Genomic DNA, 10,315 nt, shown 5'->3' with positions numbered 1-10,315 from the left:
TCTTTAAGGTGGTCGCTAAAATCACACGGTGCAGCTCGTCTTCTTAAGTATGCAGCATACTTGGCAATTTCTTGGCCCTCAGGTCGCCGGTATGTGTAGAATGCTGGCTGTGAGGATGCTTTCTTTTGGTTTTAGTTCTTATATGATTGTTACAAGTTGCTCACAGCTCTTGGTGGTTGTCTTCTCCGGGGCTAGTAAGTCCCTGACGAGACCATAGATGGTGGGCCCACAACTGCTAAGCAGGATGGCCCTGCGTTTAATCGGTAGTGTAGCCGGTGTGTCCCCGTCCAGGTCGTTCCTGGAAAGAACTGTTCCAATCTTTCCACAAAAGGGTCCCAATCTTCCCCCTCTGTAAATTGCTGGAAGTTGCTGAGGTTAGACATGTTGAGCGTATAGTTCGTGACCTCGTATTCCCGTCGCCAGTTGTAGTATATGTAGGCATCTTTAGTAATGACTCCACGAGGCAGGATATGATACTTAAATTGTGTAGACCTGTCGTCCTTTATTTGCAGCTCCTGAGTGATGACAACAAGCTGTGAGTTCCCTTTTATACTGGGTTACCTGCCATGTGCAGGCAACCCCTAGGTCTCCAGCAGCAGCAACCTCTGATGTACAAGCAAGGTGTGTACAGTGTAAGGGTACATTCAGTGTTGCATAACAGTGTTACAGACATCACACAGTAAACAGGCATGCATACACAACACTCTCCATCCTAATAAAAAATTCTACCATGTTATGGTCACTCTTCCCCAAGGGGTCTCGCACAACAAGATTGCCAATTAGTCCTTTCTCATTGCACATCACCCAGTCTACGATGGCCAGCTCCCTGTTTGGTTCTTCGACATATTGGTCTAGAAAACCATCCCTAATACACTTCAGGAAATCCTCCTCCATCGCATTGCTACCAGTTTGGTTAGCCCAATCAATATGTAGATTAAAGTCACCCATGATAACTGCTGTACCTTTATTTCATGCATCCCTTATTTCTTGTTTGATGCTGTCCCCAACCTCACTACTACTGTTTGGTGCTCTGTACACAAGTCCCACTAGCGTTTTCTGCCCCTTGGTATTCCGCAGCTCCACCCATACCGATTCCACCTCATCCAAGCTAATGTCCTTTCTTACTATTGCATTAATTTCCTCTTTAGCCAGCAATGCTACCCGCCTCCTTTTCCTTTCTATCTATCCTTCCTAAATGTTGAATACCCCTGGATGTTGAGTTCCCAGCCTTGGTCACCCTGGAGCCATGTCTCCGTGATGCCAATTACATCATACCCGTTAACTGCTTGTAGTCTCCGCAGATTCTGATGATGCCATCGCTTTTCAACACTGGAACAATTGGACTGGCCCACTCGTTGAACTTGACTGGCGATATGATTCCCTCTTGTTGAAGTCTGTCCAGTTCGATCTCGACTTTCTCCCTCATCATATATGGAACCGCTCGAGCCTTGTGATGAACAGGCCTTACATCGGGGACTAGATGGATCTGCATTTTGGCGCCTGTGAAGTTGCCGATGCCTGGTTCAAATAATGACGGAAACTTGCTCAGCACTTGGGCCCATGAATCATCATCCACTGAAGATAGTGCTTTGATGTTGTCCCAGTTCCATCCAATCTTTCCCAGCCAGCTTCTGCCGAATAGCGTTGGGCCATCGCCTGGTATAATCCACAGTGATAAATCATGCACAGCTCCATCGTACAATCCCTTAACTGCCGCACTGCCACTGCACAGCTTTGTCTGAGTCAGGCTCAGTTTGGACCTTTGTGCCTTGTTGCCCCACAGTTTCTCAAAAACCTTCTGGCTCATAACTGACTGACTCGCCCCCGTGTCCAACTCCATTGATACCGGAATACTGTTCAATTTGACTTTCAGCATGATAGGAGGGCTCTTGGTGGTGAAGGTATGTACCCCATACACTTCTTCCTTGGATTGAGTTGCCTCTCTTGTTTGTTCTGTGTGATCCATGCCGGATCGATCATCCTCTGCTGACTCTGCCACGTGGTGAGTCGCAGCACTCTTGCACATTCACTGGAGGTGCCCCATTGTTTCGCAGCCTTTGCACACGTAGTGCTTGAATCGACATTGATGGGCTCGATGATTACTCGCGCACGCCAACATGGTGCTAATGGATTTGCATTCACACCCGATGGCGAACTCTGAGTCATCCCAGATCTTGCAGGTGCAGACATGTAGGCCGGCTAGCAACGTTATTTTATGCACAGTATTTGCCGGTGAGCTTCGATGCTGGGAAGATATGTGTCTGGTATTATCGCTCGTGGATGTGAATGCCTGGTCTATTGTGATGGCCTTGCTCAGGTCTAGGAATTCGGTGGACAGCAGCTTGCCGATGCCAAGCACAAAAAAGTCCCTCAGCATTTCCCCTGAAAATCCAGCAAATTCGCAAGTTCCCGCAAGGTGTCTCAGGTTGGCGACATAACTCGCCACATTGTCGCCCTCGGAGTGGTGGTGCGTGTCGAAGCGATACCTGGCTATTAAGACGCTCCTCTTTGGCTTGAGGTGGTTCCGAACCAGCGTACACAACTCTGTATATGTCTTCTCCGCTGGTTTTTCCAGTGCTAGCAGATTCTTGATGGGGCTGTATATTGTGGACCCACACATGATGAGGAGAATCGCCTCACACTTGATCGCTTTATCGTCCCTATCCAGCTCGTTGGCCACGAAGTACTGGTCGAGACGCTCAACAAAGGCTTCCCAATCATCACCCTCTGCAAATCTCTCTAAAATACCAACGGCAGCCATGACCGTGTGAAAGTTCGTAATCTGATACTCATTGCCAATTGTTCAGTATGGAAGAACTCCACAAGACTGAGTACTGTGAGCTAAAACTGATGTGACCTTAATCTCTTTAATACAACTCCAGAGTGCCTAAGCAGCATGGCAGACAACCTTTTATACTCCCTTGCACGAGGTGTGCAGGTGACTCTTGGGTTTCCAACAGTTGCGCCCTCTGGTGGCAAGTCTTACACAGTTACAATGTTTACATACATAACGGGGACCTTTTCCTAGCCGGGCCGGTGATTGCTTGAAATGAGCATGGGCCTCCACGGTGAAATGAGGTTCTTGCATCCAGTTCAGACCCCGCACTCCTAAATTTGTTACGACTGGATAGAGTTTATGATGCACTGGCACCGGTCATTATTTCCGGAGTCTTGAGCTGCCTAACCGAGGATCCTTAAAGGGACGCCAGAGGCCATTGAAAAAAAGGTCCCCAAAACCTCTAAAATATTATTTTTTTGTGGAGTTGAAAGGTGTAGGAGAGCTTCTCTCAACTCCACAAAGCAACCGCTGGCCTTCTGCCAGTCTGAGTCAGCACCGAAATTCTGCCATTTTGAGGTCCCATGCTTCATTTGCATTCTGCTGGCGAGCTGCAGTCACCAAACGGGTGATTTATGGAACATTGCCGGTTCTGGGCAAGTGGGAAAAAGGAGACAGTCAGAGCCTGTGCAGTTTGGTGAGCAGCGTTCAGCGCTGGTCCCTTTAAGAGCCACTCTCCGTCGCTTACAGATGGGCGGAGCACTGCTCGGTCCACGCGTCGCCCATTTGTACTTTGGAATTGCAATGGTGGGGTCCTTGGGTACGTAGTAATAGGCCTGATCGTACCTTTCACCCGAAGAGGCGAGCGCACCAACGCCCATCTCAGCGCCCTAACCGACGTGGCGGCAACGTAAATGGAGCGCCAATTGACACACTGCCATTTCGGGTTCGCCACCGCTCCGCTTCTGCCTGTCAGAGAGAGATCAAATCGGCCACTTGCATCTCTGAACCGCGGGGTGGGGCGGTCGTATGCGTCAGAGTGATTGGTCGGTTTAAAACCCAAATGTTGTCGGGACTGAAACCGTGAAATAAAAAAGGCTGCAAATTAATCGGACATCACGGGGAGAATTCCGGCCAGACTGGTTCCCAGTGAGTTTTTTGGGGGCTTATTGAAGCTGTCGCCAGTTTTCCAACTGAACACCTCGATAAACGTAAAATAATTAAGTTCATTCAAGGTTTATGGGGAACAAAGGGTAATGAGTACCTTCAACTGTGTGTCTAACAACAAATGAGTGCGAGTGCACAAATATTAAAATAAAAATGTAAATATAAGTCAGTGGGAAGTGTTGAGGCTTGTTTTAAATTTGATTTAAATAGGCTGTGTTTCACACCTGCTTCCTTCAGTTGGGATTCACCACGCCTTTAATTGGTTTTAATTGGTGTGTTTGTCACCTTGACTCATTCTGTTAAAGTGATGCTTCACCAAAGTGAAAGGATGCAGTGGTAATTACAGTCGTATCACTCATTATCATCGTAGCCCAGAGAGCTTCAGATGGTTTATATAGAAATAATGGATACCTGGGAGTGAGTTACAGGCCAGAATCTAATCGTGAGGTTCAGGTGGTTTATTGATCGGATCCTACATATCCCCTGGGAGGACAGATGCACCAACATCAGTGTCCTCGTCCAGGTCAACATCCCCAGCATTGAAGCACTGACCACATTTGATCAGCTCCGCTGGGCAGGCCACATTGTCCGCATGCCAGACACGAGACTCCCAAAGCAAGCATTCTACTCGGAACTCCTTCATGGCAAACGAGCCAAAGGTGCATAGAGGAAACGTTACAAGGACACCCTCAAAGCCCCCCTGATAAAGTGCAACATCCCCACCCACACCTGGGAGTTCCTGGCCAAAGACCGCCCTAAGTGGAGGAAGTGCAGGAGGGCGCTGAGCACCTCGAGTCTCATCGCCGAGAGCATGCAGAAGACACGCGCAGGCAGCGGAAAGAACATGCGGCAAACCTGTCCCACCCTCCCTTACCCTCAATGACCGTCTGTCCCACCTGTGGCAGGGACTGTGGCTCTCGTATTGGACTGTTCAGCCACCTAAGGACTCATTCTAAGATTGGAAGCAAGTCTTCCTCAATTCTGACAGACTGCCTATGATGATGATGATAGGATACCTGAGAGTGAGTTACAGACTGGAATCTAATCATGGGATTCTAATTGTTTTAAATATAAAATCATTGATTCTGGGGAGTGAGTTACAGGCTGGGTTCTAGTTGAAGGGTTTGGTTCATATACAAATAGAGCTCTGGAATTACTTGTCAATTTGGCGAATTCCGGCGCAATCAAGGAAATTCTGGTGTGAAGCATACACCCATTTTTTACGCTTCACCCGAATATCCTCCATCTTTTGCACGGTTCTTTCGTAACCTTCACTCAGACCCTCTGCTGCTCATTAGCATATCCCTGCCTCCTAATTGGAAAGAGTCGCAATGCAACTTTCCTGGCCTGATGCAGGATCAGCGCAAGTGTAAATTTGCTCCCCAAATTTCAGGCCTCTGGATTCTCACTGCTCCGAGATTGGAAAACCTGGTTGCAGTCCTGGAATTCAAAAGCACAGGCACAGTGAATAAAGACACGTTAAACCTGTTTTGTTGCCTATTTAAATTGGGAAGCTGTAATGTATGGTCTATCAATAGATCCTAATGAAAGACTAGAAACTAACTTCAGTTCTGTTCTGCCTGGGGTACAATCATTCCATTGCACAACAGACAGATAAAGCTATCTCTTCAGCAGGGCCTTCAATTTAAAGATGTGGAGCAGAGTGTAGCTCCTCAGTAGTATCACTGTAGGGGTGGGGAAAGGGGGGCAAATTGTTCTTCATCTATAGCTGAAACGGGGACATAATGAGTCGGACGCCACGTTTTACACCACTGCTACTTTTCATTTCTATTGCAGGAACGGAAATCAGGCGTAGAGTGAAAGGAGCTGACGATTGGCTGCGAGCCCATTTCTTGCAACTGGTGGGGACCAATTTCACTTCCAATTAGAATGTTTTAAAAAGCCCCGAAACGCATATCTTTTGATGAAAGGCAGTTATGTGATCTGGTATTTGGTTGTTAAAATGATGAGAGCTAAGTGACTTTTTTAAGAGAGCTATGATACTTCCCTTTCATGCTGCTGTGGGACAAAGTCAAGAAAAATAATATTTTCACACACATAGTTTATGAGAAGCATAGGAATAATGATCTGACTATTCTCTTCACAGCCCAGTAAATGAAAATATTCATTGAATTAGCAGTGACAAGTGATTCAGTTGACGTTGTGCTGCAGGGAGATTGGATAGTTGGGATATCCGATTATATCATGGAAGCAGCATGCATTTTTACAACACATTACATGGGTGGCTCAGTGGACAGCACTCTCGCCTAAGTCAGCAGGTGGTGGGTTCAAGTCCCACTCCTGAGGCTTGTGCACAAAACCTAGGCTGACACTGCAGTGCAGTACTGAGGGAGTGCTACACTGTCCGAGATGCAGATGAGACGTCTCATCCACCCATCTGCCCTTTTGTGTGTATATAAAAGATCCCATGGCACTATTATGAAGAAAAGCAGGTGAGTGCTCCCCCAGTGTCCTGGCCAATATTAAACCCTCAAACAAAACCTAAAAACACATGATCTGGTCATTATCACATTGCTGTTTGTGGGAGCTTGCTGTGTGCAAATTGGCTTCTGCGTTTCCCTAACATTACAATAATGACTACACTTCAAAGCTACTTCAGTGGCTGTAAGGTGCTTTGGGACATCCTGAGCTCATGAAAGGAGCTATATAAATTCAAGTATTTTAAAAAAATGTTGTTGTCACGCTGGTTTTTAATGGTCCGTTGTAGTCTAAGCACTGCGTTCATTTCTGGGCACTGCCCCTCAGGAAGGATATGTTGACCTCGGAGGGAGTAAAGCGCTCATTCACCAGAATGATATCAGGCTAAAAGAGTTAAATTATGAGGACATGGACTAACTAATCTTATATTCCCCAGAACATTGGAGATAAAGGGGTGATCTAATTGAGATGTTTAAGATGATCAAAGGATTTAATAGGGTAGATTGGGAGAGATTATTTCCTCTGGTGGTGGATGTTGTGTATGCAATAACTCAATAGACTGAATACTGTAAACTCCGAACAGGTACAAACCTGGCTCTACTTTATTAGGGCCAAAAGGATGACATTACAAGATGACTGGCTTTTTATACCTGGGCCGCATACACGTGTGCGCAGCTCAATGACCTCCGACAGTGATGCCACCTGCTGGCTAATAAACCCAAGCATACACACATGACAATATCCCCCTTTAAGATATTAGTAACAGTCTTTTTTACAAATTGAGACGGTCTGGGGCTTTCCGCTCCCGAGTTGAACGTCTCATTGCAACTCCAGCCTTCGGCGAGCGTTCTGAGTCCGTCATGACTGGGAGCTGGGTAGCCGATCTGATGGGAGTGGCAATGACCACATCAGGGATTGAAAGTCTAGATTCATTGACCAGGTTAGTGATTGAAAGTCCAGATTCATTGATGACAGCGGAGTCCTCTGATGACTGGGGGTAGATTGGTTGGTCACTGATTGTGTCTTCCTCAGACTGTTCCAGTTCATCCGTGTGCCGCAGCTTTATCTGATCGACATATTTCCTGCATGTCTGCCCATTCTTGAGCTTGACGATATATACTGTTACCCTCCTTGGCCGTAACAGTACCGACAATCCATTTGGGACCTTGACCATAATTCAGTACAGACACAGGGGTATTGATAGAAATGTCACGTGACATAGTAGCGCGATCATGATACCCTTGCTGCCTTTAACGTCTGTATTTGACACGATTATTCAAGTCAGGGTGGACAAGAGAGAGCCTGGTCTTGAGACCTCTCTTCATCAATAGTTCAGCAGGGGAGACCCCATAAGTGTATGGGGTCTTGTCCTGTAACTAAGCAATATGCATGACAAGCAAGTTTGCAGTGAACCTTGAGTTACACATTTCATACTCTGCTTGATGATTTAGACCGCACGTTCTGCTTGTCCATTGGATGTGGGTTTGAATGGTGCTGACCTCATATGTTTGATACCATTGAGTTTCATGAACTCTTGAAATTCCATACTGGTGAAGCAAGATCCGTTGTCGCTTACCACGATGTCAGGCAGACCATGCGTAGCAAACACAACACGAAGGCTCTCAATGGTAGGTGTGAATGTGATGGATGACATGATTGTACACTCTATCCACTTGGAATAAGCATCCACCACAACTAAAAACATCTTTCCCAGGAAGGGACCTGCAAAGTCGATGTGGATCCTAGACCATGGTTTAGCTGGCCACTGATATGACCTTACTATACAGTATAAATGCACACGAGGCCCATATTTGAGAAAAGGTCACTCTGTGACCAGTTACCTTTATTCCAAGACCTCAAGTGTTGACGGTGGGTGGAGTTTCCCCTTTTATACCTGAAAGTCCAGGTTAGGAGTGGCTCCCACAAGTTCGCCCCTTGTGGTCAATGTTCTCAAGGTGTACAACTTAGGTCAGCTTATACATGGGTTACAATGATAGTTGAATACATGACATTACCTCCCCCCCCAAAGTCTCATTGGGATCACAGGTTAAGTCTCTCTGGTGGTTTATACTCCCTTGTAGAGCGCCTGAGTTGGGGCTCCAGTTGTTGGGCGCTGGCCTGAGTGTCTGCTGTTTGCAGTGCCTCATGCCTGTCCGAACTGCCCACGGTGACTGGGCTCTCCTCCACTTGGTTCCAGTGTTCGGTCACCTGTGGTGGAGTAAACTCTATGTCGTGTTCTTCCTCTGCTTCTTCTATGGGGTTGCTGAACCTCCTTTTAGTTTGATCCATGTGTTTGCGGCAGATTTGTCCATTGGTAAGTTTAACTATCAAAACCCTATTCCCCTCTTTGGCAATCACAGTGCCTGCAAGCCATTTAGGTCCTGCAGCGTAATTAAAGACAAAAACAGGGTCATTGACATCAATACATCGCACCGTCGCATTCCTGTCATGGTAGTCACATTGTGACTGACGCCTGCTCTCAACAATTTTTTTCAGAGTCGGGTGTATAAGGGATAACCTAGTTTTGAGCGTCCTTTTCATTAGCAGCTCTGCGGGTGGAACCCCTGTGAGCGAGTGTGGTCGGGATCTATAGGCCAACAGGAGGCGTGATAAGCGGCTTTGTAGGGAATCCCCTTGGATTCTGAGCATCCCCTGGTTGATTATCTGCACTGCTCGTTCCGCCTGGCCGTTTGAGGCCGGCTTGAATGGTGCCGTTCTGACATGGTTAATTCCATTGCCTGCCATGAAGTCCTGGAATTCAGTGCTTGTGAAGGATGGGCCATTGTCGCTGACCAAGACATCCGGTAGACCATGGGCGGCGAACATTGCCCATAGACTCTACTGTGGCAGAGGATGTGCTTGAATTTAAAATGGCACACTCAATCCATTTGGAGTCGGCGTCATCTACAACCAAAAACATTTTTCCCATGAAAGGAGCTGCGTAGTCCACATCGATGCGTGACCATGGCTTGGTGGGCCAGGACCAGGGGCTAAGGGGGGCTTCCCTGGGTGCCTTGCCCAGCTGAGCATACCTGTTGCACCTGTGAACACAAAGTTCCAGGTCTGCATCTATCCCTGACCACCAAACGTGTGACCTGGCAATTGCCTTCTTCATGACAATGCCCGGGTGTTATTGTGAAGTTCTCTGTTAAACACCTCTCTGCCCATCTGTGGCATGACTACTCAGTTTCCCCACAGTAGGCAATCGGCCTGAATCGAGAGTTCATCCTTGCGCCTATGAAACGGTTTAAATTCCTCAGGGCATGCCCCGTACGTGGCTGCCCAGTCCCCATTCAGGACACATTTCTTGACTAAAGACAGTAGCGGGTCTTTATTTGTCCAGACTTTAATCTGACGGGCTGTCACAGGCGAGCCTTCGCTTTTGAAGGCATCAACAGCCATGACCATCTCAGCATCATGCTCAGTTGCCCCCTCAGTGGTGGCTAGTGGGAGCCTGCTGAGTACCCCGTCTGTGCCGAATTGTGTAGTCATAGGCGGCTAACGTGAGTGCCCACCTCTGTATGCGGACCGATGCATTCACATTTATGGTCTTGTTGTCGGCCAAAAGGGACGTTAGGGGTTTGCGATCCATCTCCAGCTCAAATTTCCTGCCAAATACACATATACACATGCTAGCGTATACTGCATATACACATGCTAGCGCTTGCTTTTCTACCATCCCGTAGCCCCTTTCTGCCTGGGACAGACTTCTGGAGGCATAAGCTGTAACTGACCATTGGCATTCACATGCTGCAACACACACCTGACCCCACAGGATGACGCATCGCAAGTTAAAACTAGTTTCTTACATGGGTCATGTAACGTTAACAGTTTGTTGGAGCATAACAAATTGCGTGCCCTTTCCTGGCTGACCACCCAGACCCAATCGTGACCTTTGCGTAGGAGCATGTGTAGCACCTCTAACAGCGTGCT

At 47.4% G+C, this 10,315-nt stretch overlaps 1 protein-coding gene across 2 annotated transcripts in view; it reads left to right on the top strand.

The window, feature by feature from the left end:
* Positions 1-3,702: 3,702 nt before the first annotated feature.
* LOC139265824 (glypican-1-like) overlaps positions 3,703-10,315 on the top strand; it is a 378,382-nt gene continuing 371,769 nt past the window's right edge. Inside the window, exons 1-2 of one of the 2 annotated variants that reach the window (XM_070883291.1) lie at positions 3,703-3,925; positions 5,741-5,805. The gene's annotated coding sequence lies outside the window, so the exon portion shown is untranslated. Of the gene's footprint in view, positions 3,988-5,740; positions 5,806-10,315 lie in introns of both variants that reach the window. The other variant, XM_070883290.1, reaches the window with a different exon arrangement.

The sequence above is a fragment of the Pristiophorus japonicus genome, chromosome 6 (assembly GCF_044704955.1).
Source record: "Pristiophorus japonicus isolate sPriJap1 chromosome 6, sPriJap1.hap1, whole genome shotgun sequence".
Taxonomy (NCBI): Eukaryota; Metazoa; Chordata; class Chondrichthyes; family Pristiophoridae; genus Pristiophorus; species Pristiophorus japonicus.
The sequence above is the reverse complement of the archived record's forward strand: the minus strand, read 5'-3'. Positions and strand labels throughout refer to the sequence as shown.